Source organism: Pteronotus mesoamericanus, unplaced genomic scaffold (assembly GCF_021234165.1).
Source record: "Pteronotus mesoamericanus isolate MK-2021 breed Mesoamerican mustached bat unplaced genomic scaffold, CSHL_Meso_final scaffold_167, whole genome shotgun sequence".
Taxonomy (NCBI): domain Eukaryota; kingdom Metazoa; phylum Chordata; class Mammalia; order Chiroptera; family Mormoopidae; genus Pteronotus; species Pteronotus mesoamericanus.
The window spans coordinates 9,880,729-9,907,811 of record NW_026555308.1 but is presented as its reverse complement, the minus strand read 5'-3'; the positions used below and the strand labels follow the sequence as shown (position 1 = coordinate 9,907,811).

The 27,083-nt window shown below is 44.6% G+C and overlaps 1 protein-coding gene and 1 pseudogene across 1 annotated transcript in view; one reads left to right on the top strand and one right to left on the bottom strand.

Annotated features, from left to right (window-relative positions):
• The window catches only part of SNX29 (sorting nexin 29), a 547,242-nt gene that overhangs the window by 273,674 nt on the left and 246,485 nt on the right, over positions 1 to 27,083 (bottom strand). The window lies entirely within an intron of this gene.
• LOC129083688 (60S ribosomal protein L32-like) lies at positions 11,720 to 20,880 on the top strand (annotated as a pseudogene).

Here is a 27,083-nt window from a genome sequence, read left to right as displayed (position 1 = left end):
CCTGACTGCAGTCTCGTGAGACAAGATGAGCCACAGCACATGGCTAAACCATGCCTGAATTCCTTTTCTACACAAACTGAAATAAATAAATGTCTGTTGTTTTCAGCTGCTAAATTTTGGGGTAATTTGTTATGTAGCAATGGATAACTAATACGGTACCTTCAATCATTCAACAGGGACTTCTCCAGAGACTAATTCTGAATGAGTTAGACCATGGAACTACGAAGATGGTGACATGGTTCCACATGGATGACATTTGTGAAAAGGAAAACCAAGAGGTGGACTTGGCCAGTGCATCTCAATAGCTTATGGATTAATATCAGAAAAGTGAAAGGAGCCAGTTAACCAGCCAGACACTTCTTTTTTGGCAAGGTCAATACCTAGTGAGTCACAAGGAGTCAGTTCATCCCATTAGTTTACATTTAGACAAGCACCATATCAGATTTGTTAACATTGAAGTAAAGAAGGTTTCATCAGCCTGAAGAGCAAGAGAACATTTGTGTATTCAAGGAAGGCATCAAAGTCTTAGTAACGTCTAGTCATCTGAGAACCCAAATAACAAGTTACACCCCCATTCCATACTCTGCACACACCCCAATCAGCCAGTCAACTTGGAAAGGATCAATTGTGATTGAATTCTGAAAGTCAAATCTAAACAATAAACACAGACATTTGCCACTAATCAAAGTAAAAGTTTGCTTTTCTTAAGATGCATAGTTTCTGAGAGTAATCTATTGTTTATCATGTACAGAAAGAAAATCAAACAGCTCAGGAGAAAAACATATTTCTATCTGTTCATGTCAATAATAGTTCACCCTGAATTCAAGAACACAGGCTTAAAACATTGGTGAGCAATGCAACCGTAAACCTAAAATTTAATCATCAATAATTGCAGTCCATATTTTGAGTTACTTTGACAGTGCTCAGAACTTGATATGCTGCCTAGTCAAGGACTGCAAGACGCAGCTGCTGGTACCCAGCAGGATCGAAGAGTCTTTCATCATGGTTGGATATTTCTGTTCTGCTTAAGAAACTTAAGTTGTACTATAAAGGTCAAAACATGAAGATATGTCCAAAGCAAAATGAAATAAGGGATGTATTTAATGTGCTAACCAAAACTAGAGAGCTGCATCCATATGCAATGGCCCTCATAAAAGTAAAATAATATTGCTTCATGTTATGTAACACTTTGGAGTTTGCAAATCATCTCCAAATGCATCATCTCATTGGATGCCATTACTATGAACACTATTTACTTTGCTGGAACAACTGTGGGTAACTGCTGTCCTATAGAAATCACTGTCATGACCCAAGAGGAATCTTCTCCACTGGAACCTTAAAGTGTCCCAGAGAGTTCCCATCACGAGAAACCTGTCCTGTGGAATTCGGCCTGGTCATTGTTAAGCTTGTGACAAAGGTAAAAACGTCCACATAATTTGTCTAACACAGGATGCTCCATTAACCCAATCCATCTAGTTAACATCTACGTCACTCACAGGAGAAGCAGCACTTTATTACCTTGCACACACTCTAAGTAGTCAGTTGTCTTCTCCTTTATTTCCAGGATAGCATTATTACAGAAGTTAGACTCCAAATGGAAAAATTTGGCAAAAACAATAAGGTTTCTCTTTTTAAATCCAAATAGACACTAAAACTGTGTTTGGTAGAAGTACAAAGACATTGACTTTAAATCAGAACTATTTTTCATGTTCCAGAAAAGCTGTGGGTTTGTTAGCATCATGAGCAGGTCATTTAAACTTAGAGAACGTGACACAGTTCTTCAGCTCCTGCAGCCTGCCATTGCTGTTTGGAGGTGTCTGTGATAAGTCATCTGAAATAACTAGCCAATATGCTGGGCTCACTGGCAGGCCCCAGAGAACACATGGGGTTTTCTGCCTAAATTATTTTAAGCGAAACTTCAAATATCATGGAAAGCAGCATGGCAAACAGTATGATAAAGGTTACTGCTTTTGCTTTCAATTTGAGCAAGCTTAGCATGACCCCAGATACAAACAGGTGGAGATCATGGTGACGAAAGAGAGTAAAAAACCATTTTTAATTCAGAGGCAGTTCCCTCAAACATTCTAGTGAACAAAAGGAAGTGTGCCAGGTCCCGTGACAGCAGGCCAGGCCCAGGTTCTGTGTGATGGGAAATCTGGGGTACTTTCAGGTTTCAAGGGAGAAAGGTTCCCTCTGGGTGGGATGACAACAATCCCTACAAGACAGCAGGCACCCACAGTTGTTCCAGCAAAGGAAACCATCTTCATAATAATAACATCCCCCATTTTCCAAGTGCTCACTGTGGCAAGGGCAGAGCATGGTGAACAAGGTAGTGAGCTCTGCCATCAGACAGATGCCGGGTGCAAAGTCTGGCCCCACCACTCACCAGTGAGTGACCCTGGCAAAGTCTCTTATTCATTTTCTCAAAACTTGCTGCTAAAGAGTCATTACATGCCAGGCACTAGACACTAGAGACACAGGGATATATTGGGGGGCGAGGGGGCAGAGTAAAAGTGAACGCCAATATGAAACTTAGACTTGAGTGGGGGGATTCAAAATAAAAAACTAGCTACTTAACATGTCAGGCTGTGAGAAGTGCTCAGAGAGGACTTCTCACAAAAGTGTGGGAAAATGATGGTGGAAGAATACTAATTAAATAAAGCATAATGAAAGGCCTCACTAGAGAGATACCATCTGAGCAGAGACCAGAATAAAGTGGGGAAGTGAGCCATGGAAAGCCCTCAAGGAGAGCGTTCCTGGGAAATGCAAGTGCAAAGGCCTGAGGTGGGCAGAGGCCTAATGTAATCCTAGAAAAGCAAGGAGGCCAGTGTGTCTAAAGGATAACAGATGAGGAAGATACAGACAGGAAATGAGACCATAGAGAAAAATGGCATGGGTTTTCAGACTATGGTATTTCATTCTGAGCAAAACGGGAAGCCCCTGGAACACTCTGATCAGACATTTTTTTACAAGATCATTCTACCAGCTGTAGGAAGGGGAAAGCAGGGAGGTGGGGAGAGGCGGTACAGTGGCTGAGAGGAGAGGTGCAGAGCTCAAGCCTCCCTTCAAGGAAGGACTTGCCATTGTTACTAAAAGTGGGGCAGCTGACAGCCTCCAAGTCTAGGACCTTCCAGATGCGCTGCCCCTCCTTGGCCTCCCTAGCCAATGGTGAGCAATGAAAGGTACTTCCGTCCTCTGCTGGGCAATCTTGTACCGACCTCCCCACTGGGCTGGGTGAACAAAACTTTGTTAGATCCGCATCAAAGTCTGAGGCTTTCTCTGCCCAATGCCACTTGTCCCTTCATCTCTCATAGGCATGATCCCCCAGGACTCCTGCTGCACTCCAAACTTTGTCTTGGTATCTTCCTCCTGGAGGATCCAACAGATGCAGCTAGTCAGGACACCGGAGCAGTGGTCCCAGCAAGAGGTGAGGATGCTGGCCTGGGCTGTGGTGAGGGCAATGGGTGCAAGAAGGGGTGAAAGAAGGCGAGAAAGAAAAATCAATGCAAACTGCAAATAGATTTGATGTTGGGTTTGGGTGGGAACAGGGGTCAAGAAAACACCACGACTTTTGGCCTTAGGAACCTGCAGAAATGGAGCTATCGTGTTACTGGGCTGGGCATGACTGGGGAAGGGGCAGATGTGGTGAAGAAGAGGGGAGTAACCACCAGGAGTTTGATTTTCAGACAAGTTAGGTTTGATACAATCATTAGTCATTTGAGGAAAAACAGTACAAATGCAGTAGGTAGCCTATGAGTCTGCAACTTAGGGGAGAGATTAAGGTTGGACAGATAGAACAAGGAGTCAACATTATAAAGATGAGAGAAACCACAAGACTAGGTGAGATCGCCCAACCTTTGAAAGCTGAGTTTCCTATTACAAAATAATAATAATAATAATAATAATAATAATAATAATAATAACAACAACCCTAACTCCAAAGAATCACAGGACAAAACACTGCCACCTGCTACCTGCCCCAGCTTGGCTCGAGGTTCACAAAAACCAGGTGTCACCAGTGCAGCAGGTCTCCAGCATCTCAGGTAAGTTTCTGTGATTCATAGGGATGGGGCAACAGATGAGCTTTGGATGCTAGTTAATTCTAACCTTGAAGAAGGGAGTGCCCCAAAACTGAGAACTCTGTTCAACCTAGAGTGTCTCAGGAGAAGCCGGACCATAGTACTTGGAAATGATGGTGGCATAAAACAGACTGTCACTGAAAAAAAAAAAAAAAAAAATGGCAACTCCCTGCCATGGTCTCAGGCTCCAGCACAGATCTCCTACAGGCAGCAATGAAGAGGCAATGAGCTACTGTTTACTGGGCCCTATGAGCGCACCGCCATCAGATGACCCATTTCATCTCATTTTAGGCGCAAATACCACTACATGTTATCTCCATTGCAGAGATGAGGCAAAAGAGGTTTGGATTTTTTTCAAAAACATGTAAATTTTGGACCCAGTAATACCAACCCCAGTCTGCCTGACCTCAAAATGCCTCACTCTTCCTAACTCACCATACTCCTTTCCTACCATCCAAAGCCTACTCACGACTGTGGTACCAATTTCCACCTGTGACAGACTTCCAGGGCCACCTGCTAAAACTCCAAAGGAATCCCACTTCCCTGCATGCATCACACACAGACACAGACACACAGACACACACCCTCTTACGTTTTGGGTTGCCTACTTATGGTATAAGAACATTATAAATTTTAAACTCTCCAGAAAGTTGAAACAAAATTCTTCAAAAACTTAATATAGGCCCACTCATCTGAGAGTTAGATGATTCTCTGGTAAAAAGCAGGGGGCTCATATAATAGCGAAGCTAAGGAGATGTTACCCGAAGAACATCCTAACAATGCCATCCATGCCAACAAAAGCTACCCAAAGAGTGCAGGCTCATCTGCATCCCTCAAGAACAGGACCAGGAACCACGGGATCAAGAGGAGTAATGTTTATAATAACTGACGAGGACTTATCTATGAGTAGTGTGGGCAGAGACACAGGGCGGACTTGGGTTCAAACCCTGGCTCTGTCATTAACCAGAGTGGGATCTAAGCACATTACTTCATTTCTCTGAAACTCATGTTTCCTCATCTATAAAATGGGAATAGCAGGCCCTCTTGTGAGAATTAAACAAGAATAGAATATAAACTACTTAATAGTCTTACCCCAAGCTTTGGAGATAGAATTTTTAAAAGATAAATGCAAAGTGACAGTTGGCCTTCTTTTTCAAATCAGAAAACTTCTTCATTAGAAGTTTCCATCTCCTACAGGTCTTCCCAGAGAAATCTGCTCACCTGTTTAGATGCTGTATCTCTCTTCTAAGAGATCATCTAAATATATAACACACGCACAGGGACAGCTGGGAATGGCTGTTGCATAAAACCAGAACTGTCATCACACCCTTTGCCAAGCACATTTTCACCTGCTCATGTGATGCAGCCTAGCAGCGGCTCTGATGGAAACTGGAGTTGTGTTTTCCCCCTAAGTGAAAAACACTTTGACAGTGAAAACTACTTATTTTGCCGAAATAAAACATGCAGCTAGGCATGCCCGACAGAGCGATTTCCTGCTCCGATCTAAGTGGTACAAAAGTGTCTCCAGAACGAAACTCTGGGCCTCACTGCGCTCTAGAGCCCCCGGGAGGGTCAGCCTATGAGCAATGGGACAAGGTGATGTGAATGGCTCTGAATGTTGCTTTAAAGCTGCTCATTCCAAACTGCAGATGTGTTTAGGTTCAAGAATTAAAGTGCTACAGAGGTGTGCACACCGTGGCTCTATTTTGGAGAAAGGGAGGCAGAGAAGGAGGACACCGCGTAGATGTGTAGCCGGTGGTCTGGGAAAGGACTACGGGCCTACCCGAGCCGCTAACCTTGGTGACCTGGGTGTGGAGAGCCAGAGATAACAACCAGTGTTTTCAATCTAAACCTTTGGATCATTTTATTCAAAACAACAAGCATGTGCAACTTCAGCAACTTATTATTAAAGTAGCAGAGCTACCCAGTTTGGAGGCAGAAACTGTTCATCTATATGCCCCGGGTTTATGGGGATCAAAACCTTTCTTGGCAAATCACTGTACAACCTGCCCTTAAGATACTCCTAGAATTTCAAACACCCACGTGAAGGATTTCTTTCAACTGCCTCAATCCTAGGACTCTGTGCCATACCACAGGCAGTTAGCTGTGGTGCAGTTCAGAAAGGAAATGGGTCAATAGAATGAGAGGGAGACAGCAGTGCAGAAAGCACAAGAGCTGACTCAGATGGACCTGGGTTCAAATCTCAGCTCAACTACTTTCTGCAAGGCCTTCTGCTTTATAGAGAGGGGATAAGTGTGCCCATTTTGCAGGGTCCTGTTGGAGAATTCAACAAGGAAAGAGATTTAGCAACTCGAAGAGGCCTGCTACTCAGTACATGGTGATGGTGGCGGCAGTTGTTGGGGGTAATTAATGGACCACCAAATCGTGACCTTGTCTACCTAGACTAGAAGTACCTTAAAGTCAAAGGTGCCATCTTATTTCTCTGAACTCACAAAATGTTCAGAATCAAAAGGGGCACAGATTAGATTCTCAATACTTCCTGACTGACTGTCTAACACCTCTTTGAGTGTGAATGTATCAACTTATCGAGAGTATCAGTCAATAAAGATGTGCCACTCTTACTGGGGATGCCACCTAACTGACAAGGCATGGTTAGCATTGCTCTCAGACCTTGCTGTTGTTTTCCTTTATTTCTTTAAGAAGAAATAAAAGTAACACATGCTCACTGCAGGAAAAACAATCCATTTTTATGTTTTTATGTTGCTGTTGTATATTTAACAGCTCTGCAAATCAAGGATCAGGAAGAGTATATAAATCCCAACCCAACCAACAAGTCTTGAGAATCCATTATATTTCTAAACAGCTCATATTTTCTCAAAGGTGGATATACACCCTCTCTCACTTGGTCCATACAATATTCAGGGATTGGGTGACTATCCAAGAAGAGAAGACACAATGATAGAGTAACAGCAATTAACATTTACTGGATGCTAAGTGCCCTATTTTAAGCACTTTACATGCACAGATATATCTCATCCTCCTGCAAGTGAGGGAACTGAGTCTGCAATCCTAACCACTATGTTACGCCACTCCACGGGAGCTTCAACCCCTCCCTTTGACCAAATCAATCTGGCTTGACACAAACAGGTGCAAATCTCAATTTTAGATGGAAAGCATGAGCAAGCTTCAATCAGATTGGGTATGCTATTCCCCGGATGTTAGCTGTTTTCCACTTACAATGGAAAAACAGTGAGTCCAGAAACATGGCATTCTAAATGTGACCACTTATTTTCTATTTCCCATTTCATTATAAATTCAAAAGTAATACATGAGCACAAGATGTGTTGTTTAAGAAATTCAATCCAAGAGAATTTAAAATATATGTATATAAAAACTTGTATTCAAATTTTCATATCAGCATTATTTGCAATAGCCAAGTGGTAGAAGCAATCCAAGTATCCACTGATGGATGAATGGATAAGCAAATGTGGTACATACATAGAAGGGAATATTATTCAGCCTTAAAAAGGAAGGAAATTGGAACACATTCTATAATATGAATGAACCTAGAGGACATTATGCTCAGTGAAATAGCCAGTCACAAAAAAAGACAACCACTGCATGATTTCACTTATATTTAGAGTAGTCATATTCATAGAGACAGAAAGTAAAATGGTGGTTTCCAGGAGCTGGAGAAAGAGAGGAATGGGGAAGTGTTGTTTAGTGGGTATGGGTTTTCAGTCTGGGATGATGAAAAAAATGTTCTAGATATGGATGGATAGTGGGGATGGTTGCACAACAAAGTGAATGTACCTAACACCATCGAACTGTATATTTTAAAATGGTTAAGATGCTAAATTGTATGGTATATGTATCTTACCACAATTAAAATTTAAAACTTTTTTAAAAAGTGAAGTACTGATACATGCCACAACATGGAAGAACCTTGAAAACATTATGCTAAGTGCAAGAACCAGATACAAAAGGTCTTATATAGTATGATTCTGTTTATATGAAATGTCTAGCATAGGCAAATCCATAGAAACAGAAAGTAGTTTCATAGTTGCCAAGGGCTGAGCGGGAACGGTGAAGAAGTAACTGCTAACGGGTACAGGATTTCTTTTTGGGGTGAAGAAAATGCTCTGGGGTAATATAGTGGTAATGATTGCACAGCTTCATGAATATACTAAAATAACACTGAATGGTACACTTAAAACAGGCAAATTGTGTGGTATGTGAATTATATCTCAATAGAAAATTTCAAACAGGGCCTAGACAGTGCCAGTCATCCTGAACCACAGACTCTCCCTCCCACCCCCAATCCCATTCCCCTTGTTATTGTCACAGAAGTATTTTTCCAGGCCATACATTTTTCTCTTATACGTACATATCTATGTATTCTCTCACAGGTTTTGTTTTTAATAAAACATAAATGGGACATGTTGTATATTGGCCTTGGCAACCATACCCCACCAGCATGGACAGACCAGCCTTGTTTTTTATAACTGCTGCATTAGAGGATGGAACTACAATCTGTTTTTCCAATCTTTTATTGATCTCAATTCAAATAGTGCCTCAAGCCTTGTATCCCTCTCTCTGTGCACCTGAGTAAATCTTTGTTTGCAATAGACTCCTAGAAATGGAACAGATGGGTCAAAGGTTATGCACAGTTTAATTTTGATAGCTAACAAATGATCCCCAGCCCCAAATTCCCACAGAATGTTCTGTGGCCTTGAACAGCCACCTCACTTCACGGCCTCAGCATCCTCGTTGATGAAACCAAGCAGAAGACTTTTCCAAGTGCATCGCAGTTTTAACATTCATTTTGTAAACCCTAAGATCAAAAGGAAGCTTGACAAAGCGTCAAGCGGAGCTGCAGTTGATAGGCAAACCTCACAGAACAGCTGCTGCATCAGGGTGGCCTGGCTGAGAAAACCCAGAAAGCAAGCAGGAGAAACCAGAAGTCTGAAACTCACTCAACCAAACAAGCCCTCAAACCACGGCACTGGCAAACCACAGGGCAGAGACGCACACCCCCAGTGTAAGGGACACAGGTCTGTGCTCTGAGAAGTGATTTATCCAGCAAGGACTGCAAGCAGTGCGCAAGGACACTCACCACACCTGAAGTCTGAAGCCCAGTGCACAAAGGCAATCAATAAAAGCCACTAATCCAAAAGATTAAGGATAAGGAAGATGATTCTGTCAAGAGGAAGGGTTAAAGAAAAAAGGTCACACAACTAATGTTGAAAACTAGAAACCTGTCCCTGCTCCAGAGACCCACAGGAAAGCAGTGTCAAGGCTGAAACAGAGATGCTCAGAACCCAGGCAGGGGAAAAAACCTCACCACCCCCGAAACCCAAGGTCATGGTGAAGTGTATTGTTTCAAGAAGCGAAAAAAGATTCGTTTAGAAAAGAAATCATGCTGAAAGCTCACATCTCTTATGAATCCTAAAAAATTCCACAGGGTAAGATCACAAAGGAAAGAAAAAAGGGGTCACAGAGAAGCACAGGAGAAGCCTCGACATGGCAGTTGCTTCCTCCGAGGCAGAAGAGAAGAACAAGGAAAAGAGGATGCTAATCGGGAGGAGCAAAGGTCCAAGTGGCTGCACTCACCAGGGCAAAGGCAAATGCAGGAGGGGGCAGGAGAAGGCTGCTGGCCTGGGATGGGGGATGTGGGTTCATGGATGTGGTAGTGACCCTGGGAGGGAAGTTTATTAGATCATCACGGTTCTAAGAGTGAATCGTAAGCCACCCTCATCAGAATCACCTGGAGAGGGATGGGACGGGGTGGGAAGTGTTAAGATGCAGGCTCCTGGAAATTACTTGGCGGAGGGGGGGCGCGGGCGGGGGGGATTTGCATTTTAATAAATACCTGGGGTGGTTTCAATGTACACACTAAGTTTGAGAACCAGTGAATGAAGCAATGAGAAAATGTCCTAACAAAGAAACTAGAAAACAGGAGAACAACCTCATCCAGGGACTCTCCTCTAAAATCCACATGTGCCGCCCCAGGGCCAACGCCCAGTCCTGACCGTTGGCACTCCACAGGCCTCTCCGGGCATGGTGCCCTCTACCACAGCTCTTCTCAGGGCGGCCAGCACTCCCCACACCAGCACCGTTAGGGCTTGTTCAAGCTGCAGGAGGCCAGAAAGAGAGAGGATTCCATGTCAGCCCGAGACCCCAGTAACCCAGCCAAGCTTATGCTGCCTCCTCTCAAACACAGGGTAGGAGGACCTGGTGGCCCAGCCATGTCCACTCTGTATCCTGACTAATTCCCCTGGACACCTGGAAGCTGAGTGTGTTTCCCTCCCATGTGAGAAAGAGATCTTGGCATATTTGGAATGACATGATAACAAGTGACAAACCAGAGGCTATTTCAAACAGCCCAGAGACGTTCGGCAGTCCTGACAACTTCTCAGAAAAATCTTAATTAGATCTAAGAAGCCAAAGCAAGGACAAGCTGGAGGAAGCAAAGGACAGAAGAGAGAGCAGGAGGAACCTGGGGAAGGAACAGGCACACTCCGAGCTGCGGGGCTGAGTTCCCCTCTCTGTCTCTGCGCTGATGGGATGTCTCGTCTGCATAGAGTAATCTCTTTGTACTTGGCTATTACAGACAGATAATAACATAAGACAAAAGTCCTCCTCCTACTGAGATACAAGGAAATTTCCCAAGGGAGGCTAGAAGTCCTCTTGGGTGTCTGATTGTACATTAGATTTAAAAAAACCACTCTTTTTACACTTGGCACCTCTGAGGACACATTTAAGTCCCAAAACTTTACAAATCCCACAACACACGGGCAGATGAAAAGTAGTCCTTCCTCTAAACAAAAATTGTGAAATAAGGAATATATATAATAAATATATATATACATATATGTATATATACATATCTGATAAGGGCAAGATGACTTAAGAGGAACAGCCTAGCCAGAGACCCCTCCCAGGTTAACTGTTAATCATTGCTTATCTGTTCCTGTAGCCCGTTTTCACACCCCTTCCCCCGCCTGGGTAGCACATCAATCTCATCAATCTCCCACCTGAATGCTAATCCCTTCCCTTCCCCCACCTGGGAAGCCCATCCGTTTCCCGCCGGAATGCTAGGGCTTATAAACCCCTATCTAACCCCGATTCGGGGCTCAGAATTTGGAGACTGCCTCCTCTGAGCCCGCGCGTGTGAATAAAGGCTTAATCCGTTCCCTGAATCGTGTCTTGAGTCTGGCTTTCCGTAACATATCGAGAGAGAGAGAGAGAGAGAGAGAGAGAGAGAGAGAGAGAGAGAAAGAGAGAGAGAGAGAGAGAGTGTGTGTAGGTCTTTGGCCCCAGTTCCTGACACAGAGCTCCTAAATCCCTTGGAATTTCCTGGACGATAGGAGAACCTTTTGTTCTAATCAGGTACAGGCTCCTAAATGGCTGCTGGATGGGGGAAGGTCAGAGGAAAGATCAAGCCATGACTAGAAACTTGGAACTTTCAGCCTAACTCCACCCTAGAAGATGAGAGGGGCTAGAAATTGAGTTAAAGGTCCTTTGTGCCTATGTGAGAAAGCCTCCATAAAAATCCCTAAAGTGCAGGGCTCAGAGCACTGCAAAGTGGGTGAACACAACCTCATGCTGGGAGGATGTGGCACCCAACTCCCCAGGAAAGGTGCCCCTGTGCTCAGGAGCCCTCTAGACCTCGCCCCATGGACCTCTTCATCTGGCTGTGCATCTGTGATCTTCTTTGTAATAAACCAGAAATGAAAGTCAATGTTTCCCTGGGTTCTATGACCCATTATAGCAAATCACTCTGCCTGGGACAAAGTTGCAGGAATCTCTGCAATCTTTAAAGCCAGCTGGTCAGAAATACAAGCCATAGCCTAGGGCCAGTGATTGGTGTCTAAGAGGAAGCAGGCTTGTGGGCCTGTGCCCTTAACCTGTGGGATGTGCATTAACTCCAGTCAGTACTAGAATTGAGCTGACTTGTAGGGCACCCAGTTGGCATCCAGAAAGTTGGAAAGTTGGTTAGTGTGGAAAAAAATCCCCACACATTTGGTGTCAGAAGTGCTGTGAGTCACGTTAAAGAAAGTGTGTGCGTGTGTGTGTGTACTAATTTTAGAAACACACTCATTCTCCAAAAAGGTTCTATAATTCTGATGCCACAATTTGCTCTTTCTCCTAGCACATATATGATAAGGGGTCACTATGGGTCAGATGCTCTGGATCCCACAGGGAGCAGGACACACGAGGCTGCTGCCTTCCGAGCACCTAAATCTGGTTTGTGGCAACTGAGTAAATGAATAAAAAGGATAATTTCTGATGGAAACGATTGCTACGCAAAATATACACTGGGAGAAAGTGCCTTGGGGGAGCTCCTTTAGACAAGAGGAGACTGGGCCTCTCTGAGGAGACAAGAAGATCAGTCATGGAAGTATCATAGGGGAGAATATTCTGGCAAAAGGACTGGAGAATGTTATGACATAGGATCGAGGAGGGCTTCATCAAGGAACAGAAAGGAGACTGTGGCGGCGAAGCACGATGAAGACGAGAATGCTGAGAGAGGAGGATGGTAAGCAGGTGGCAGCAGAGCACACGGGGTTTCTCAGGCCATGGGAGAATTTTCCATCTTATTCTCATAAGCAGGCAAAACCAATAGAGAGTTTTAAGCAGGGGAGACATGTGACGTGATTGTTTGCATATTTTTAAGTCACTCTGGTTGCTGTGTGACAAAAAGACTGCAAAAGAGGAAAACTGGAAGGAAACCTGTTACAAGCTTCTACAACATTCGAGACAAGAGATGGTGGTGGCCCAACCCAGGCTGGCAGCAGTGAGATGGTCAGAAAAAGTCAGGCTTTGGGGGGATGTATTTTGGAGCCGACCAGACTTCCTGATGGATTGGAAATGGGCAGTGACGTATACACAAAAACAAAGGATGCCCCCTAGATTTCTAAGGTGAGCAACAGGCTGGTGGCACTTACTGAGGTGGCTGTGGTACGCAGAATGGCTCCAAAAAATGCCTGCACTATAACCCCAGAGACACAGAAAAAGGGGCCCTGAAAGTGTGATTAGGACCTTGAGATGAGGAGGTCACCTGGGATTGCCTGAGTGGGTCCAACCTAACCACGTGAACACTGAAAAGAAGAGAACTTGGAAGAAGAGAAAGTGACAGAGAAGGAAGGCAGAAAAGATGCAGAAGACAGGGAGTCAGATGCCAAAAGTGAGAAGGAGCTGATGCGACCCGGCTGGCTCTGAGATGTAGGGAGCCACGTGCAGGGACTGAAGAGAGGCCGGTAGGAGTTCAGATGCGCCTCTTGCAAAGAACCGGCAAAGAAATGAGGGTCTCTGCTCCATAGCTACTTGGAACTGAACTCCCCAACACCTGAATGAGCAAGGGAATGGCTTCTCCCTAGAGCTTCCAGAACGGAACACAATCTTGCCAAAACCTCAGATTCAGCCCAGAGAGATCCACACTGGACTTCTGACCTTCAAAACTATCAGATCATAAAGCTGCATTGTTTTAAACCACTAAGGTTCTGACCCTGTGTTACTGCAGCAAGAGGAAACACATAATGTAAGTGGGAAGGAAGAATGAGAAGGAATTGAAGGTCAGGTGGAAAGAGGAAGCATTCTATTTCAGCTATCATAAACCCAACTGGAATAGGCAAGAAGGTATGTGGTTATGCACATCTGGAACTAAGTGGAAATGCCAATGGTCACATCTGCCTTTCCTACCATGAACCCCAGTAGACATAAATCCCATGTACTCAGGAACTATGCCATGTTCCCCACTGTCAGACTGTAGGACAGTACCTGGCACACAGGAGGTGCTCCATAAACAGCTGCTGAATGAGTGCTGATTATCTTCTCTTTCGAAAAATTTCTCACTCTATGTCCCTGCCATTCATTGCCACATTTCCTTGCTCTCATTTGCAGCCAGCCTGCTCCAAAGAGCTGTCTACACTCAGTGTCACCGACTCCTCTTCTCCTATTCTCTCTTCAGTTCTTCAATGCTCCCTAACCAGGCTTTCATCCCACCAGTCTATTGACCTATTTGAGTCAATGTCGCCAAGGGTTGCCATCTCATCTGATCCATCAGCAGCACTTAACACAGTTGCTCGCTCTCTCCTCCTTCAGGCATGTTCTTCACTAGGCTTCTGGAACCCCACACTCTGTTGGTGTCCCCCCATTCTCCCCAAGGTCTCCTTCTCCATCTCCTTTGCTCATACCACTTCCTTTTCCTACATCCTCTTAATGAGGGAGGCCCCGGGCCCAGTCCTAGTCCATCTACACTTGCTCTCTTGGGGCTTTCACTCAGTCTTGGAGTTTTAAATACCTTAATATGCCCACACTTTCCAAGTCTGTATTTCCAGCCCATGATTCGCAGTTCTCCTTCCCATTTTTCCAGATATTTCAAATGTCCAGATATTTCAAACTCAGCATGTCCACACCAGAACTCCTCCTCGACCTCCACAAAGCCTACTCTGCCCAAAGCAATCCCCACCTTGGTCGATGGTGATTCAATCCTCCTAGTTGCTCAGGCCAAGTACCTTGCTGTCATTTTTTACTGCTCCCACTCACACTTCAACACCCACATTCCAGGACATCCTTTCGGCTCCAGCTCCAACATAAAGCCAGGGCCCGGCCACCTCTCATCATTTTCACTGCCCCACCCTGGTCTCAGCCATTGTGTCTTGGCTGGATAGCCTCCTCCCTCTCCTCCCGGTTTCCAGCCCTGCTCCCTGACACTCTAGTGAGCAGTCAAAGCCACCCCTGAAAATGTAAGTCGGATGATATCCGTTCTCTCTCAAAATCCTTCAGTGACGGCCTTCCCCTCCACAGCACAGAAAAAAATCCCCAACCACATCACAGCAGATCTGACCTGCTGGGAGCTTCTGAGACTTCACCTCCTCCTGCTCTCCCCCCTCACCACCACTTCCTGGATGTTCCTGGGACATGCCAGACATACTCCCACCCTAGTTCATTACTAGCTGTCCCCTCTGCCTGGAACATTCTCCCACCTGATGGCCACTCCCTCCTCCCTTCAAGTCTGTGCTCAAATACCACCTTCTCAATGAAACACATACTCACTTGTTAAGAGTCACATTCTCCCCATGTTCCTGAACCCCCCGGCCTACTGTATTTGTACTTTTCTCCATAGCAACTATCACTCTCCAACATGCCATACATTATTTGTTTATTATGTTTGTCGATTATCATGTGCCTTCCCCTAAGTAGAATGTAACTCCACAAGGTCAGGAATCTTTACCTGTTTCGTTCACTGTTAGCCCAAATACCTAGAATAGTGCCTGGCCCATGATAGGCATTTAATGAATATTTATTAAAATAAGGAATCAATGAACAAACGTACAAGCAAATGAACAAATGAAGGTGAAGCCCAGTTACCAAGGGGTTATGGTCCAAATGACTGTGCTGCATCATCTTTTTATTTCTCACCTCAAGATCTGCCTGGCACATGATAGGGGTTAGCAGATGTCTGATGAATAAACAAACAAAAGACCATCTCTTTGGGATCACCAGGCCCACAAAGATGACCCAGAGATCCAAATACCACCAGCTTCCCCTTCTGGGTCTGAAATTTCCTCAAACCCAGCACATGGAACCCTCGCCCATCCTGATCCAAAGGCTTGGCAGTCCAGATCATGAGAAAGATGGCTTGGGATGAAGGAATAAATGTGTTAAGCTGGTGCTCAAGTGGATCAGATGAGCAATTAGACAGCTGGAAGAGGCAGCTGCTCCCTCGCCGTGGGCACTGCGCCACTTGGAGAGGCAGCCGGTGGCCCACTGAGGGCGCCGCATGGCTGAGAGCCCAGAGTCCCTCGGATGACTGCTGCGTCTTAGGGGTGTGAGCCAGAGAAATGGAGTTTTCCCAGAGACGCCACAGGACGGAGGCCTGGCTGCCAGCACCAGGAGGAGACAGCTCTCAGGCAGGTGCACAGAGGCTGCCCTTGAGAACTGGAGTGAAAACAAAGGTGGACTAGGAAATGAGCACATGTTCACAGAGAGAGAGTTAATAATCATAAGTAATGGTTATTACTATTGATTACTGGATTATTAGATTGTTGTTTCGGTGAGCATTTAATTGAGCACGTAATATTACCTCATTTAATTCTCTCATTAATCCCATTTAGTACATATACTCCTCCATTTTGGAGATAAGAAAATTAAATTCCCCAAGAGGTCAAGAAGCGAGCTGGTGGTGAAGGGGGCTGTGGCTGAGAGTTCCAGGGGAGATTTGAGCGGGTCATCAGGTGGGAAGCCCAGACCACACCTTCCTGTCAGCTCCTAGTTTCTCAACTGACTCCCAGGGCGTGTCCTTGGACCTGGGGCAGGGGGGCGGCAAGGGTAAAAAAGTTTCCTTTAAGTCTACATCTGTCACCTTGAGGTTTGAGGATGTGACTTGTGGACTGTTTTCTCTGTTCCTTAATTCCATTCCTGGAAATCCTTATGGATTTAGAGGAAACCTGGTTAGAGCAGGAGAAGAGATGATTTGTGACAATAAGCAGGGCCTGGAGGAACGCTGCAGCTTCCTTTCAAAGAAGTTAGTTAACAGCTTCTTATCACAAACTTATGTTATTAAAAACCCTAAATAGCAGTCCACTGAGAATCAATAATATCAATGGTTATAAAAACAACTCTATTTATTGAGTTCTTACTGCTATTCTACGTCCTTCCCACGTATTAGCTCACTTAAACCTGAGAAAAGTTCTATGAGGTAGGAACTATTATTGTCTCCTTTTGACAGATGAGCAAATTAAGGCAAAGGTAGGTTAGGTATTTTTCTCAAGGCCAAAAAGGCAGTAAAAGTTAGAGCCAAGACTCCAACCCTGGCAGTCTGACATCTGACTGTGCTCCTGTGCAATCTGGACGCCAGAGGGAAGAAGGCAGGAAGCCCTCAGGGAGCTCTGAGAAGGAGCAGCAGGCAGCTGTCTGCTGTGCCATCCTCCCCAGCACCAAACTGCATTCTGCCGGGACAGTACACCAGCCCAAGGCTGACTGGGAGCAACCCTCACTTTCCCTTGAAGAAAACTAAACCACTGGCAGAGTCCTTGGATGCAGATGGGACACTCAGAAAATCCTTGTTTGTCTTTCTGCTTTGAGCTCAGATATCAGTTCCTCCAGGAAGCCTGCCCTGAACTACCCAAGAGAGTCCATCTCTGCCCTCTCAACTTCACATGTGCTGCAATTGGGGCAGTTATAATCCAACGCTTCAACCATTTCTGCACAGATCCGTCTGCTTTATTTCTCTGCCATAAAAACAGATAATGGAAACATAGCCTTACTTTCACAGGCAGGATCATGCAAACCCAGTGGGGTACAGCAGATCCTCTAAAAAAGGTCATTTAGTTCAATGTTGTTTCATAATAACATTGATGAGATACCACAGAACCTAACTCTTGTTCATATCAATTAGCCTATGGTAAAATGTGTTTCCTCACACATTGTTTTGCTTAAAGTCACAGAACCTACTGACAATGTTAAATGAGGGCTTACCATGCTTCTCACTCATTTAACAAATATTCACAGAGAATACTGTGCACTAGTTACTGAGTCCAGGATTTGGCTGAGAAAAGGAGAGACAAAGCCCCTCCTGGAGCTTACATTCTAGTGGGGAGTCAGACAGCCCAACAAATGAGTTAATTTCATGTCAAGTGCTAGGAGCTACATAGAAAAACAAAGTCATGTCAGGGTTGCTATTCTAGATAGGATGGTCTCTTGATGAAATGATATTTAAGCAAAGACCTAACAGAAGAGGGGAAGGAAACCATACAAAGGTCTTGGAAATAGATCTTTCCAGGCCAACAGGACAGCAAGAACAGGGCTTGAGATGGAAACATGCCCAGTGGGGAGGGGGGAAGTCACCTTGGGCAGGATCGTGGTAGGAAACAGAGGAAAAGGAGCCCAGGCTGTGCGGGGCTCTGAGGGCCATGCTCAGGGCCTGTGAGGCTAGTGAGCAACATGGCCTGACTTCCATTTTCAAAAGGTCACGCTGAAGGCAGTGAGCAGTGGGCAGGCCAGGCCAGGGTGCACGCAAGAAGATCAGTGAGGAGGCTGCTGCGAAAATCCAAGCATGTGATCAAACAACTTGGACAGGGTTGGTGGGTGGGGAGTGGGGTCGGGGGTGGGGGGATATGGTAATCCCATGCTGGCAACCAACACAGGGGACGATGTACCTTTCTCTGGGATAAAAATCAGATTGGTAGTCACTCTTGTACCACTACAGGGTTGAAACTGGAAACACAAGTGGCTGCTGTCACAGCTGGTTTTCTCTTTTAAGACACACTCCAACAGCACCTCCTGAGCATACCATAAAAGAACCCAACTACAGAAAAGCAGAGCTAGTCTGGAGACTGCTTGGAAGTGGGACTTTTCAACCTTAATGAAGCTGAAAATAAACCAAATATTGTAATGCTCCGTTGGGTAACACCACTACAAAACGTGGGCCCTGTAGTACGTTTTATAAATGAGACACAAACCCACGGCTTTCTGGGATGCGACGCTGCACCTGTGTCCACCACGGACCACTGGTTCCTTTCTCATTACAAATCACTGCCCATTTCAGGCATTCACTTATTTGCTTCATCTGAAGAGGAGCCGCTCTAAGTTGGAACACACTTATTTTTACCCATAGAAGCATTTTCAGGGAAAAGCAGAAGGGAAGAGATTGTGAAGGCCGTAGGAAAATTAAGTAAAGGCAGAAAGACTAAAGAAAAAATACAGTCTGAGAAGAAAAAAATTCTATCTAAATGCAAGACATGGGCACCTGGTCCTGTCCATTTATATCCCTCCTCTCTCCCAAATGCCCTGGCACTTCCACCCTAGTGCCACCAGCTGCCCTGGCCTGGGTGACAGCAGCAGCCAACTGATCACCCGACACTTTTGTCTTGTCAATTCTCTCTCCATAGTGCAGGGAAAGGTGATACATTTAAAATGCAGGCAATCCTGTCAGTCCCCTATTTATCTTAGAATAAAGACCAAACCCTTTCCTGGGACTTACCAGGTCTTGAATGCTCTGGGCCCCGCCCCACCCCACTCTCTGAGCTGCAGCAATCAATACAGGCCTCTCTTCAGTCTCTTCAACACCCTGTCCTCCCCCCAACCCCTCCCCAGGCCTTCCCTACCTACTAAGCAACTAGACAACCAAGTGAGAGGAAGACAAACACCCTTCCTCTCTTTCAGATCTGAGCTTCTGCACCTCTTCCTTAGAGAGACTGCCAGTGACCCACACCTCACAGTTCCACACCTAAGCAGACCCTCCAAAGCTGTTACTTTTGTGTGACTGCTGTGGGCCTGGGGTAATTTTTCTTAGACCACCACGGATTGGCCTTTCTGTACTGCTCATACTAAAAGGATACCCTTTGACTCCAGGACTCAGTGATTAATGATCAAGCTTAGCACTGTTTTTGATCCAAAGCTTTTCCCAGCTTTGACCGACCCCCAAAAAGTGGGGATTATTAGCTGTAACATTATTATTAGTTCTGCCTCACACCAGCATCCTCTCCCTTCCTCAGACCATCCAAAGCTACGTGTCAAAACTTCTGCAAGCTAAATGTTGTTGGAGAAATCAAGACATATGTCCATTTCTGAATAAGTGTACCACCTTATTGCACCATTGAACCTATTTCAGTATTAATATATATCAGCCTAAATTACAGACGCCAAGGAAAGGGATGTCAAGGTCAACACATATAGACACACTCCTGGTCATCACTAGTGCTTTGTAAAGAAAGTAATAACAGAAATAAAAATACAACAGCTAACATGTATGGAGGGCTTACTACATGCCAGGCTCTATGTTAATGACCTTTTGTGGACTCATTTAATCTGTGCAAAAACTCTACAAAGTAACCATCGTTAATATCCCTATTTCACAGATGGAAAAAATGAGGCTACGGAAATTATTAACAACCGAAGGTCAAACGGTTGGTAAGTCCAAACACATAACCTTTCCACTGTCAATCAAGACAACCAGTTCTTGCAGCAGAAACTCTCTGTCCCCCAACCAACTCATCTCTCCAGAATACACCATCGACCTCAGATCCATCCTGCCCCATAGCAGCCAACACCGATGTGTCTCCAGCCAAAGAAAGATGTGGCTCCTGCAGGAGACAGCTTTTGTTTCACAATCATCGACCAAGGCCTGTGAATCCTGCCATCAATCAATCAGGAAGCGAGTGACAGTAATGTAAGGCTAAACATCAACCACAGGAGTGGATTTGACCGGAAAAAAAAAAAAAGAATAAAATTAAATTTCTTTAGGCACTATACTTCTAAACATGTTTAAGAGAATATTTGTTCCTTAAAAATAACAAGGAAAAGTCAGCATCTCTTATGCCAGAGGAAACAAACAAAAACTTGTCACTACAATTAAAAACCCAAGCATATTTCTCCCTCAGTGCTACCTACCTAGGTGGCAGCCATCTGCTACTCGACACCATGGCTGCCCTCAGACCCCTTGTGAAACCCAAGATGGTCAAAAAAAGAGGGCCGAGACATCTATTCGGCACCAGTCGGACCGACAGGTCACAATTAAGCATAGCCAGCTTAATTTAGGGTCCAGAGGCATTGACACTAGGGTGCACAGAAGATTCAAGGGTCAGATCTTGACGCCCAACATTGGTCATAGGAGCAATAAGAAAACAAAACACTTATTTCCCAGTGGCTTTCAGAAGTTCCTGGTCCACAATGTAAAGGGCTTGAAGTGCTGCTGACATGCAACAAATGTCACTGTGCTGAGACTGTTTACAACATCTTGAAGAACCTCAAAGTCACTGTGGACAGAGAAGCCCAGCTGGCCAGCAGAGTCACTAGTCCCAAAGCCAGGCTGCGCAGTGAAGAAAACAAATAGACAATTTATGTGCACATTGTATTTGTGTTAATAAAACCATAAAATTCTGTTATCCCCCCCCCCAAAAAAAACAAGCAGATCATAAGAATTCAAAGTAATCATAATAGTAGTCACATATATTGGGCACTTTCTAGAAAGAAAGGGGGCCACACTATGAAGAGCTTGACACACAGTGTATCACAGACATGTAAGTGCCCAGTCAACCCTGTGAGGAGCTCCTCTTGTTATACCGTTTGACAGATGGTGAGACTGAGGCTGGGCCACATCACACAACTCAGCCAAGGTCACGTAGCTAATAAGGAGCAATGCCAGATTCTGCCTCAAAAGTGACAATTCCAGAGCCCAAGCTCTCACCTACCACAATCCAACAAAAGAGGGAAACATCACTTTTTCAATTTACCATTTAGAAGCAATTTTTATAGGGGGAAAAAAAATCAATGTTCTCTGTCATTATAAGAAAAACATGCCCTTTCAGACTTATTTTTAAAACGGTGTTATTACCACTTAGGTGGGTCCTACCTGAAGCCTCATCAAACAAGCATTATAATTAGATCCACTAATAAATTGCCACAACAAATCTGGAAGGAGAAACGTGACTGTTCTTTTGAGAACACAAAACTGTCATTTCAAATTAAGTAACAGTAACAAATGGTGAGAAATGTGACTCCAGGAGCAACACACATCTGTGCTTGAGCATCAGCTAGCAATCCTCCTTGTTAATCCATCCGCACACTGTTCCTGCACTGGAAGACAGTTCTCAGGGAAGTGCAGCAGTCTTTCAAAGATGGTAGAGCATCTTCCTTTTAGGTAATATTGGGCCCAAATCAACATTGAAAAGATCATTTTATTTCTAGAGCACAAGAAACCCTTCATTCAGCACATGAGATTTGTGTGATTATATGAACAGAAAAACAGAATTGTTTGTTCCACTCTCAGAATTCTAGATACCACTTTATCACCCAGAGGGCACAAGAATAACCACCAGGACCTGGTTAAAGTTATCCTGCAACCTCACATCCCATGAGTCTCTCAGCCCAATGTTTCTTACCTAAACATTAAACTTATGACAAGGCATCAGATGATATCACTGACAGCAAAAGGAGATGGCAGGCATGTCAGAGATGAACAGCCAGGCGGCAGAGTGGGAGAGGTGTGGGCTCAGATGTTAGCAAGGGCTAGACAGGAAACTGGCCCCAGCACTCCCTCTATAAGCAAGGTGACAGCCCAGGCTATGTTCCAGGGCGTCAGTCACGGGCAGTGCACGAAGCTTGGCCATATCTGGCACGTGCCCCAGAGTGACATCAATGCACATTAGTTTACTCATGTTCAACTAGGTGCATGGATCAATGCGTGCCTGAGAGAAATTCCAGACCCACATTAAAAGATACAGAAAGAGAGGAATAGGAGAGAAACAATGCCAACACTGTGTGCCACCCCACAGTACCATTCATGGAGCCTGTGTGCTAGGACACGGGGAAACAGACGTGTGAACCACTGCTCCTCCCCAGGAGTCTTGGCAGCCACATGCTTCTCCCAGTACAAGGCTCAGGCCAAACAGAAAGGTGGTAGGGGAGGGAGGGAGGAAAATGACCTTCTTAAATACCCACCAGCCACTGCACCTGGTGTTGGGCTTCAGAAACCACACTGCTGGAAGAAGGAACCGCTAGAAATTGTACCTCCCTAAGGGATTTCCTCAAGTAATCCATGCCGGTGAGAACCTAACCTCCACAAGAGCTGCAAAGGACTCTGATGTTAGACAATGAATGCTGACTGGTATGTTGAATGGGCTTATATAGTGACACAAAGTCTTGACAGTTATTATCTTATTTAATTCACATGACACACTAATGCAGGTGCGACCGGTGCCTCTTCTGTTTGAGCACAGGGACAGCCTCGTGCTCAGGGGTGCTGAAGATCCTGCCACGATCCCATGTGAGCAGAACCAGGCCTGTAATTAAAGCCTTTGAAGTCTTTCTAAATGGATGGACCTGTAACCCAACCAAACTATTCAACCCAGTTAAATGCTTCACAGATGCCCAGCAGGATGAAGGTCCAAATAGGCTATCAGCACTCTTGAACAGACAAGAGGCATTTCTTGAGCCACCAATGACTCAATCACAGGGCCACTTACTCCAAGCTCAGCAATACCTCTCACAGGCATGCAAAATGCCACCCAAGGCCACAGAACAATGTGTTGGAGAAATACAAATGACAAGGAAAAACATGAAGATTAACAGTGCTTTTGGGTAACAGAACATATTTCCATTAAACCTAATCCTTTGACTCGTATTCACTGCCTTCTTCAAAGCACCTATTTTTCCTCCTTCTGTCTATGTCCTTAACCAATCACCACCACCCTGCTTTGCAGCAACATTCATATGACTAGTCTGTTCTGCTTCATCCCTACATGAAGTCAGCTGTTAAAGAGGTTAAAAAATTGGCAAGAGTATCTTCATTTTTTGATGAGCTGCATGTGATTCTGATTCTCTAGTGATAATGAGAGCCAACTAAACCCGACATCACTGAACTCCCAGGAGAGATGCTCTTCTCTGTGAAATGTAGCAGCCTAATGCTTCTCTCACCACAAATAGAGACAGAGCTGGCTGCTTTCAACATAAAAGTCAAGAGGGCCGTAAACAGCAATTCTCACAGGATTCGAGATCAAGACTGAATGTAACTCCTCCTGAAAAAGTCAGGGCACTGGTAGCTTCCTCCAACAGCCCCCCTCTCCACGCCTCACTCTCCCATGGTGCATTTCTTATGAGTGTTCTACCACTCGTAAGAAACAGACATTTGCTAACTATTTGAAGTCTGAACTCCATTCACCCAGCTTTTGTTAGGGAAGCCAGTTCTCCCCAGTTTTCAATGCCACTGGCTCTATCTACCCCAGGACTGACTCCAGTCCAGCTCCGTGGGTGGCATGTGACCCAGGCCCAGCCAATCAGAGCCTTGCAATCTCCCTGGCCAGCTACTGGTCCTGAGATTGGCATGTTGGAGCCAGTGCAGCTCCAGGAAACTTGTGCAGAGCTCTTCCCCCTTACCCACACTGGACTTGAACTACAAAGAATACAAGTCCTGGAGCTGCCGCAGTCATCTTAAAGTGAGTCACACAGGGCAACTGCCCTGTCTGATGATGGAGCCAACACAGAGGAGAACAAAACTAAAAGAAAAAGAGCCAAGGACATAAAGAGAGACAAGGAGAGAAATAGAGACAAGGAGAGAAATAGAGACAAAGAGATACTAACAGACATAAAAACACACTCAGGTAGAGACAGGTAGGCAGAACTAAAGGCAGACCAGATCCTGGTAACACAAAGACCTTGATCAAGCACTGCCTGAAGCCATAAAACTTTTGTTACATAAAACAATAAATTCCCTTTTAATGTAAAACTGAAGTATTAATTTTCAGTGTTCCTTGCCTCACTATTAACTCAACTGTCTTCCTCTGCTTATAACAACCACTTCAAAGGAACCACCACGCCAAGCCAGACAAGAAGAATTTTACTCAACAGTCATTAAATCCTCTTACAAGTTACCTAGGCATTTTATAAAATTACAATTAGAAAAATCAGAATTCTAGCTACTTATGTTTTTAATTTGACCCAATTTTAAAGCTCATCTAGAAAGTGAGCCAGTAAAACATGACATTTCTACACAAAAGAGTAGTAAATTGAGACGTGTCCCAATGCTTATGTAACAGGGTGCTGAACTGGAGGTCCCTCAAAATGGGGAAAACCCCCCATAGCTTTCGCTTGGAGGATGAGGGAAGCAGAGCACGGCCATCAAGAGCTACTTTGTGCATCTGAAGAATGTGGCCAGTGGTTTAGTAATGTTAAAAGCTGTGCCGTCTCAGAGCCAGGGAGATGGGCATGACTATAACCCATGATGCGATGTAGCCGGAGGGGCTTCCCGCGCCTGCGAGAGCAGCCTGGAGGCGGCTCCTGCGTCACAGGGCCACACTTGCCTGGACTAACAATGGCAGCTGAGAAAGGCAGAAGAAACCAGACTACTAACAGGTGCAATACAGTGTGGGAGGAGTCAGAAATGGGGTTACAGAGGAAGACGGATACACAGGTATTTAAACCCAGGCACGGCAGCCATGCTGGGGGCTTACCCCTGAGATCTGGGATCCGAGAGGGAGTGCTCGCCCCCTCTCAGCCACACTCTCTCTTAGCCACGCTAGAGCTCTAGCCCATGCGGGGAAAAGAGGAGGGCTGTGTCAGGCGCATGCCCCCCACCCCTCTCTCTCTCTCTCTCTCTCTTTCATGTGCTCTTGACCATGCAGCTGGGGAAGGAGAAGCCTCTTGGCCATGTAGCAGCAGTGCAGGGTCTTGGCCATGTGGTTGGAAAGGATGCACAAGGATTCCTGGCCCATCATGGAGATGCAGTTTTGAAATAAAAGCAGGAGTCTAGCTAGCCAAGCACAGATGCCTGGAGGAAGCCAGGTTACAGATGGGAATCTGCCCAGGTAAGCTATAGACTTCTATTTCTTTTCCTGAGATATGGCACCCTGACTGGCCTGGTTTGGAAAAGGGAGGCAGGACTGGGTGTGTGTGTATGGGTGGGTGGCGGGGGGGGCAGTTTAAAGGGACTTTGGGATTTAACGGCGATATTTAGCTGTTATTCTGAACCTGTATAACTTTTGAATAAATAGTTCCTTTCCCATTTACCAAACTCTGGCACTGAGAGCCACAGTTCTTACCAGCAGTGGGCAAAAGGAATCATAGGGTAATAGACCCACAGAAGGGTTTCTGTAACACACATACTACAAAGTTAAACTAATCAACATACTATATACTATAAGTGTCCACCAAAAGATTCAGTGCAATATGAAAGATAACCAGATAAAGGCCCTAAAATGTTTGGGGGTTATGTCACGACAAAGACATAAATGCAGTATCACAAATTATTGAGGAAGAACTGTTACTAAAGGACGCAGAACAAAACACTTGGTTAATTAATGGATGGAGGAGGAGCAGGGAGGAGTCAGACGCTCTGTTTTCATCTTACACTACCATAAACTCCAAATGTCCTAGAGAGATTTAAAAGTTTAAAATACCATATTTTGCCATGTGTAATGTGCACGCACATTTTGTGTGCATTATACACAGGACTATTATTATATCCTTGGTATGTAATCATTATACCTACATATAAGGTACATCCTTACTTTTCCCTCAGAAATTTGGGCAAAAAAGTGCACATTATACACGGCAAACTACAGTAAGTCAAATAAGAAAACACTAGTTCTCAGGACCTGTAAAAAGTTTCCAAATCAATGGAAGAAATCACAAAGAGAAGTCAATAGGTTTGATTTGGTGAAAATTAAAAACTGTTACAGGTCAAAAAACATTACACAGAAAAGTGAAAGAAAAACAAGTATTTGTCACAAAAATGGCCAAATGTTGGTATTCTTATAAATAAGAAGAAAAATACAATCTAAAATAGAAAATCATAAAATTCTGAGAGGAAAAAATAAACCAAGGTTGACAATAAATTGACTCTTCACAGAAAAAAACAAACAACAAATAATCAACATACTTGGAAGAATCCAACCACTGTAAGTATATAAAATAAGACAAAACTTGCTCTCAAATTAGCAAAGGGTGAAAATAGTAACACTCACTACTAGGAGGGTAAAGAAAAACTGGCACACGTGTGCACACAGCAGTGTCCGCATGCTCTCTCAAGGAAGCACAGTGGCAATCTTTGCCAAGAGCCTCAAGAGGACTGACGCTTCTCTCCACGGGAGCAGACCCTGAAGAAGTCATTAGAATCACACACTAAAACGTTTGCATAGCGCTAGTAACAATAAAAACGACTTCAATCCCCATCCATAGGAAATATGAAACATTATGAAGCCATTAACACTGTTAAGAAAAAATACTTAACACAACATGTAAAACTGCTCCTGACATAATCCCAAGTGAAATGAGAATACAATATGATATACATAGAATGATGCAGACCTGTTTTATATAGACACATACAAATGCAAAGGGAAAAGATTGAAAATAGATACTTCAAATATCATAAAAGTGGCTATTTCTGATTGATGAGATTAACAGGGATTCCGCCCCGCCCCCGCCCTTGTCCTATTTTTAAAATTCTCTCTAATAGCCCTGGCTGGTGTAGCTCAGTGGATTGAGTACCAGCCTGAGAACCAAAGGGTCGCCAGTTTGATTCCCAGTCAGGGCACATGC